We start from the raw sequence: 8440 nt of genomic DNA on the forward strand, positions 1-8440 counted from the left end.
TATGTTTGTATATACACACATACCTACACACACACACATACACATTCACACAAATAGCAAATTTTTCTTCCCTCTTGTTCCATTGTCATCTAACATATGTACTAACAGTTTACTTTATATCACAGAATTTATGTGAGTTATCGAGAGTGAGCATGACCAGTTTGCATCCTCTTATAAAGGGTTATTTTGGGTCGTAGGCAGGATAGGCCTATCACATTAGACTTAGGACGTAGCTGTTGCCCTTATTTGGGGATTAAGTATAGTTCAGAGCACAGTATGAGTGCAAGGTTGACCAGGTGGACTGTATAATGGTCAGTTCATGGGTCAAGTTGGGTAGTCCCATTACTCAACCAAACACCATTAACCTAGCTGCTATAAAGTATTTTGTAAATGTTTTTAATATCTTTTATCACTTGAGTTTAGACTATCCTACTTTGGTGGACCTGATTCCATCAGCCGAACTGCCTTGATTCCTTGAAGAAATTGCACCTGTGGACTAGCTCCCACTTATTCCCAAATCCCATCCTGTCTTTTCTGGTGGTTCCTGACAGCAATAAAGATGCTAGAGCTAGTAGTCCAAGAATACACTTGAAGGGTCAAAGAATCCTAGGGTATGAAATGAGCAGATAGAAGTGACAACTTGGGAAAACAAAGTGACCTGTGGACCTCAGCACACGTATGAAAACAGTGGCAGGAGTTAAACAGATTCAGGGACTTAGCACATATTCCCTCCATCAGAAATGGTCCTCCAGATCTCAACTCAAGTGCTCAAGACCATCCATAACCATTCAGCACATGGACCATGACTCACCACCCTGGCTGGTTTTCACAGCACTATGTGACCATATACTGCCTGTCTGTCATTACATACATACTCTTTCCCAACCGAAGTGAAATAACTTGCCCGGCAAGTTCAGTATTCAATCTTCAAGCAAGTTCAGCATTCAGTCTTCAGTACCCTCGAATACAGCTGGCGCTCAATAGTTGTTGAATAACTAGGAATGCTCCCTTCCTTAAAAGCTTTAAAGATGTCAACATTTAGATGAATTCTTTGGTCAAAACCTTCTACTAGTTAGTAATGCCAAATAGTTTACCTATAATGTTCTGGTTAATAGGAAAATATTGACCTATCCTTAATGGCTTACGTAGACTCCTACAACCATGATAACCCGCAAAATATTCCCTGTATCAGAAAAACTTAAAATTCAACAGATTGCTTTTTCAGCCATTTCTTTTTATTTACAGTTTGTGTTCAATGCAAATCAATTCCATAACATGAGAAGTTACTATGAATCAAAGCATAAATACACAAACACAATATACAATCCAAAATAGATGTACAGCATTCAGGTATGAAACAAAACGGAATGTTCATTCACACACACAGTAGCTTGAGATCTGCTGGATACAGTTTTTCTGGTGTGGGTTCCTAAAGATGGGAAAAAAGGACCTTGGTTATCAAGACTACTGTGGCCATATTAGATAGCGGAACATCTAAGCATCGGTGTGTGACCATGCGAACAAAAGACCTTAGAGTGTCTATTTTTAAAAAGCTTTCTGTGCATCGAGGCAGTTGTGAAAAGATTTACTTTCCAGAATCAAGCCCACTTTAGGCTTAGGACCAGGTTCTACCTATCTAAAAATATTGACTAACAGAAAGCGTTCCAAATGTGGCTATTCTGATTCAGAGTTAAAAAAAAAAAAAAAAGTATTTACAGAAAGAGTATAAAAGTTTTTCCGAATTTAATGTAAGCAAGCTTCCAATCTTCACTTCCCAAATACTTGATTTACAATTTTGGCTCCGGCACATATTTTGCCTTTTTAATTTCAAGATTTGTCGATTTTACCTTCAAAACAGATCATTTTTTAAATCGTAAAAAGTATTCAGCATATGCAGAAATACAAAGCATTCTTAAATTAGTTGAGGTCAATGTACTTCTTCTACTCTTTGGAATCAGTTTAGCTAAATGAATCTGGCACTCTTGTTGAACAGGACTAAGTGATAGTATGTAAGCAAAATTTACTCATTATGCTTCAATCCGGGGTAGATTCCAATCCATCACTGCCCTGGCACATGTCAATTACTATATAAAAAAATCAAATGCAATGTCAAATCCAAAGCCTCAGAGGAAAGAGTTCAGTTCCCAAGAAACAGTGATAGCTTAACAATGTAAAACTTTATCTAGAGTACATAGGCATTAAATTAGTACTGCTGAGACAATGCATTGAGGATTTACAGTGACACCTGGAAGTTCCTTCTAATGTACATATAAATAGAATCATGGAAGCTTTTTGTATTACCTAACTGTTTTACGGCCATAAAGATTTAATGAGCCAAATGAAACGGATTCTGTTTACATCCCATCCTTTGTATCTAGGTAAGATAAAATCTATTCTCATTTTCAAGGTGGAATTTTAGGTGTCCATACTTCTTAAGCCACATTTAAAGAAATCATCTCTTAACTAATCTTGGATGTTGTCTCTTCATCTTGTACATGAAACTCCAGTAGATTTAACCGACATTCATCATCTAGTCAAACCCTTCACATGTTCTTCAAACCAATCAAATTTGGGATCCTCAACATTTTCTGTGTCAATAAAATAAGGTGTGGAATTAGCAGATTCACTGAAGACCTGTTTTTTTTCCTTGTCACACCAGATGTCTAGACGCCATTTGGATTAGGTTTAGAAGATGGGGAAGTATAGATGTTTCTTGGCCTGAGTCTCTTAACAGTAGAGATGTAGAAGGGAGAGTGAGATCACGAAGAGACTGGCTGTTGACTGGAGAGCACCGCCAGTTGCCGTGGTGGTGGTGGCATTAGCTGTATTTGGGGCAGTCGAGGTATTCTGGGAGGGGTTACTTGAAAGCGTTACAACAGTTGTTTGATTTGAATAAATCTAAAATACATAAAAAGTTACACTGATAAATTTCCACACGTCACAGCTGCCTCCACGTACACGTAATATACAATTCAGATAGAGGATATATTCTTAGATTGCTCTTTCCCCATTATTTCCTTACTCCATCACTTAATTCTGAATTCTTGCTTAGTCTAAGATCATTCTTTCAGCTTCCAAGCAAACTACCTACAGATGCCTAAATGACTGCAAATAGTAACGACCAAAAACAAACAAAAATGCTCCTCAGTAACTATAACTCCCAAGAGTGGGACTTTATTTTTAATTCTTTTTAAAGTAATAAAGGACCAAGTCTAGTTTTTGTGACTATACTGACTTACTGGCATTGCAAAAAGATTTCCTCTATTTTCCTAGGAAGGGGAAGATTTTCGAGTTGCATGAATAACTTGGATTCTACAATATTGGAAAATGTGACTTAAAACATTAGAATTGAGTCACTGTATACCCTAGATTTGCTAGGTAACTTCCACATACCCATTTAACACAGCTTTGGATTTAACTTAAGGGGTCAAGGGACATCTTCTCGGCTCCCTTACAATCTCAAAAGGGCCCTTCTCAAAAACAGCCACAACATTTGTTTTAAATTGAAAAATAGGAGTCCTTTGTTTGAAGCAAAATTATTTCTCCCCAAACACCATGAAGTCAGAATGACTTCACAAAAGATGCCGAGGGTTTGGTGTTAAATCTTCACCAGCAGCAGCCTCCCTGCCTGGTCATTAAGCCCATTGCTGTGGCCAACAACCAAGGTTCCTCCAGTGTCCCAGGGCCTGAGTGGCATCATTCGCCACGCTGATTTTTTCAAGTCACCAAATGCACAGTCCACCGGAGCACGTGATAATCTCTCCTTTGTCACAGAACAAAGGCAGATGGGAGATTTCAGCTCTCACTGCGAGGGAGGGTTTACAAGGGCTTCTGATTACAGGCAGGAGGGAGGATGTGGCACCAAGCAGGTCTGGGCCACATGTACATTTAGTTGCCTGTGATCCAAAGATAAATCCATTCTATATCAGCATCAGCGCCCTTTGTTGTAAAACCCGTCGCTAAGCAAATGTAGACTTAAAAATGCATAAATCCTATACAAAATAAACTAAAGAAAAATCTTGATCAAGTCAAATACATTTATTGGGCACCTACTGTGTGCAAGAATCTGCTTGTCCTACCAGGAAACAGCACTCTTACCAAAAGAAAGGCATTAATATGGTAAATTATTTAAAGCAGGCTGCTGTTTGGGGACAAGACCTGGTTTCGGATGCCTGACGGGTTATCTGTTCTCATTCATACAAAGAGCTTTAGTGCAGCAGGTGACCTTTGTCAGAGCCTAGTGCAGCAATGGAGAATCTAAGGGTCCTCTACACCAACAAAAGAAACTAATGTTACTATATTAAATTGACGTTAAACAAAGATTTTCCCTACCAAATTAAATCTGCTTAACTAAACCCCCCTCTTGAAATTTCTGGGGGGGAAAGCTGGTTAGAAAGGGGTGCGGGTAGGGGAGATCATTTCGTTTCCTGCGGCCGCGCCCCTCCCCCACCGACGAATTGTAAAAACCTCCGGAGCGCAGCCGACCCGCAAGACAATAGAGTACAGTTACGCGGCCCGCGGAGGGGAAGCCGAGGAGCGCTCCTCTCTCCGGCTGCGCTCCCAGGTGAGCACGGCGGCTGGGTGTCTGGGGACCAAAGACCCGTCGCACCCAACTTCTCGGAGGAAAAACTCAGGAGACACTCCTCAAAAAGCTCCAGCTGAAAGCGGTGGGGAGACCCCCGTTCCCACCCGTGCCCTCCGAGCTCGAGCTGCTGGAGAGAAATGGCCCTTCTCGCCCCCCAGCGCCCTCCCGCTCGGGTCTCCCAGGCTCAGCCCCTAGCCTCCCTCGAGGCCGCCGCGCACCCACCTGCGGGGCAGCGCAGTCCTCGTAACCGCGCTGACACGAGGCGGTTCCCTGGATAGAGGCTCTGGGGAGGGGGCGGTGGAGACGGAGACAAAGCCTGGCGCGGACTTGGGACGCAAACGTCCCACCCGTCGCCTGCCCAGAGGTAGCCGATGGGAGCTACTATGGGATAACGAGGTGACAAGAGGTGGACGTGTCATGTAAGGTCGTACCCGGGAGAGCGCAGGGTCCGGAGCCGGTCCCCGCCCAGGCTTCAGCCAGACCCACGCGGGACTGGGGTGGGTTAACAGGGCCAGAAAGCCGAGGCTTCCTCAGCATCCCCGAACCAGGGGAGTGGAGGATGGGAGTGAGAGCGGCGTCCCCGAAAGGGATCGTCCCCTCTTTGTGCGCAAGGGGCGCGAAGACACTCCTAGAGGGACGCGGGACGCCTTCCCGGAATGGCCTGGGGTCTGCGGGCGCTCCAGAGGTGGGAAGGGTTCATTCTCTCCGCTAGTGCCTCGGACCTCTGGGCAAAAGCGGGTGGCAGGCGCCAGTCGGCCTCGGAAGGCGCTGCCTGGGACTTAGGGCAGGGCAGGGTAGGGGCCTCCCGGCCCACGCGCGGAGGTGCATTGTTCCCGGGGCCGTGGGAGGGTGGGGGCAGCCCGCCAGGGAGCGGAAAGCGGGCTCCACGCTGTCCTCCCCCAGGCCAGATTATGCGGGATTCTCTCTCTGCGCCCCAGTCCGCGGCCCGCGGTGGGGGCGCAGCCGGTCTCCTGGGGGCGGCTCCCCTCCCCCCCCCGTCAGGCGCGGCCCCCGAGCCCCGCGGGCGCCAGCGCCTCACCTGCGTGGGTAGGAGCAGCGCCAGAAGCAGCAGCCCCAGTCCGAGCCTGGCCACCATCGCTCTGCCCATGTCCGCTCCGTCGGCGTCGGTGCGCGGCGCGTCTCACTGGATGCGGGGTGAGTGGAGAACCGCTGGCTTGGGGCGGGCGCAGGCAAGGTGGGGAGGGCGGCCGGCCGGCGGGACCTTATATACCGGGACAGCCACAATAGCCGTGACGTGGCGCCGCCCACCCACCCGCGCTCCCCTCCTCCGCCGCCACCGCCCCCCGCGCGCGTCGGCCGCCTCCCCGCCCCCTCCCCCGTCGCGCTCCCTGTCGCCCCCTCCCTCCGCCGCCGCCCGGGCCCTCGGCGGCCAGGAGACCCCAGGGCTGCCGGGCCGCGTCAGGTGGGCGGCCGGGAGCCCCCGGCTGCTGGCGTGCTGCTTTGTGTTTCCCCGCGCCGACTGCGTGCAGGCTGGCACAGGCGCCCGGCGACTCCCACACAGGACCCGGGGCGAACTCGCGAACCACACACGCCGCGCCGGGGCCGGGTCCAAGTTTCCTTTGTTTCCCGGACCTGCCATCTTCCCCCCCACCCCCCCGCCCAGAAGGAAAAGTCTGAGGCTCCTGCGCGGCGGGCAGCCTTTACTCCCGGCTCGGACCGCGGCGGGGGGACCCGGGGCTGGGGGCTTCTCTCCCCTTAGGGTTTCTCAAATCCCCACCCCAGAGGAAAGGGGGCTGCGGGGGCTTTGTGGGTACCCGGGCTGGCTGGCGGCGCCTGGGCTCGGAGCGACGCGTGCGCTCGGCCCCGCGCCCACCGCTCCGGCCCCTTCCCCCAGCCACTCGCTTTGTTGTTGGTTTTTTTTTTTTTTTTTTTTTTTTTTTTTTTTTTTTGAGCTCCTACATAGGCCAGGCTGTGTGCGCTCTGGGGCGCATCTGGGACGTATCCGGGGTCCGCATCCTCCAGAGGGTGGAGGAGCCGCCCGCGGACTCGCTGCCCAGACGCTGCGAACGACTGGGTTTCGATCCCGGGGCTCCTCTCGGCCGCGGCCGGCGGACCGGAGCGAGGAGGCGACAGACCCACTCTGAGGGGCGACCCATCCCCTCCATCCCCAAAAGCCCCGCTGGCCTTTCCCCACACCCCTTTGCTCCCGAGCCCTACACCGGGAACAGGAACCCATTAGAAAGGGGTCCCATTAGAATTCGTTGCCCCTCTGCAATTCCTGGGGACAGGCTTCTTTGGTCTCTGTTGGAAAGCACTTGCTTGTCGTTCGTTTAAAGCAAAAGCTTTGGGGACAAGGTATTTACTTTTCCGTAGTTGCCATTAGCAATTTAATGAACAGGCGCAAATAGATTAGTCATCATTCTGCAGATTTTAGTGGAAAATATTTTCCAGCCATTCCACTGCGAAAACTTTAAAGCATACAGCAAAAGTAGAAATAATTTTACTAGTGGAATATTTTCAGCTTCACTTTTTATTGCAGGACTTAATACTTTTATTTAAAGTTTGCTTGAGTGTTTTTGCGGTCTTTAAAGCAAACAACAGAGACCAAAACCTAGTAGGGCTGTGAATTTGTTTAAATTTCACTTTTCCAGAACAGTCTTGTAAAAACAAGATTAGTTTTATAGAAGCAGAGTGACAATGGACTCCACAATAGTTGGTCTTTGACTGAATCAGTCTGTGCCTTAATGGTCAGCCACTTTAACTCGGTAACTTTCCACGTTTGGTATGTGCTTGGGAACACAGGAATCTCTGTCGCGCACCAGTGGACTTTCCTGTTCAACAGTGTTACCACATTGTATAGAAAAAACCTGTTCAGCTTCTCCACACCTCTTGCAGAGTGTGAAGGGGCTGTGGCTCAGGAGTGCCTAGTTCCAAGGCAGGGCTCCTGTCAGGTTCTTCAGAAGCTGCTTATTGAACTAACTGGTGGTATTCATAGGGTCCATTTATTGTCTGTCTTTTTTTTTTTTTTTCTCCTATTCCTCCTCCCGCTGTGCCTGTTCCTTATTAATTTAAGAAGATGGAATAATGGAATGTTAAGAATACAGACTCTAGAACCAGACTGCCTGGGTTCAAATCCTGGTTGTGCCATTTCTACTTGAGACAAAAAGCTTCAATTTCTTCATCTGTAGAATGGATATAATAGAACCATTATTTATTAGTTATTAAAGGGGCGCCTGGGCGGGCTCAGTCAGTTGGGCGCCCAACTTTGGCTCAGGTCATGATCTCACAGCTTGTGGGTTTGAGCCCCGTGTCGGGCTCTGTGCTGACAGCTCAGAGCCTGGAGCCTGTTTCAGATTTTGTGTCTCCCTCTCTCTGACCCTCCCCCGTTCATGCTCTGTCTCTCTCTGTCTCAAAAATAAATAAACGTTAAAAAATTAAAAATAAATAAAATAAAGGGGCGCCTGGGTGGCTCAGTCGGTTAGGCATCAAACTCTCGATATTGGCTCAGATCATTATCTCACGGTCATGAGATTGAGCCCTGTGTGGGGCTCTGCATTAATAGCAAGGAGCCTGCTTGGGATTCTCTCTCTTTCTCTCTGTCTGTCTCTCTCTGCTCCTTCCCCATTCCTGCATGCACGCTTTCTCTCTCTTAAACATTTTTTTTTAATTAGTTATTAAAGGGCTATTGTATATGAAGTATTAGAACAGTGCCTGTCTTATACTGGGAGCTGCCAGATGATAGATAATTACTCTTGCACTGAAGATCCCAGGAACCGAAAAGCACTTACCTTCTTTGTGGCTGTGTGACTTGTGAAAAAAATAACAAGCATCAAATAGTACCAAACTTGGTAAGGCACTTGGGATCTATGCTTTGTGAGCCACTTCATCACCAGC

At 48.1% G+C, this 8440-nt stretch overlaps 1 long non-coding RNA gene across 1 annotated transcript; it reads right to left on the bottom strand.

Annotated features, from left to right (window-relative positions):
* Positions 1-1213: 1213 nt before the first annotated feature.
* LOC123608801 lies at positions 1214-5613 on the bottom strand. Its single transcript, XR_006717452.1, has 2 exons — positions 4808-5613; positions 1214-2898 (listed from the first exon to the last, which is right to left on the bottom strand). It is a non-coding gene; the product is annotated as an uncharacterized LOC123608801 (long non-coding RNA).
* Positions 5614-8440: the final 2827 nt, after the last annotated feature.

This window comes from Leopardus geoffroyi, chromosome B2, assembly GCF_018350155.1.
Source record: "Leopardus geoffroyi isolate Oge1 chromosome B2, O.geoffroyi_Oge1_pat1.0, whole genome shotgun sequence".
Taxonomy (NCBI): Eukaryota; Metazoa; Chordata; class Mammalia; order Carnivora; family Felidae; genus Leopardus; species Leopardus geoffroyi.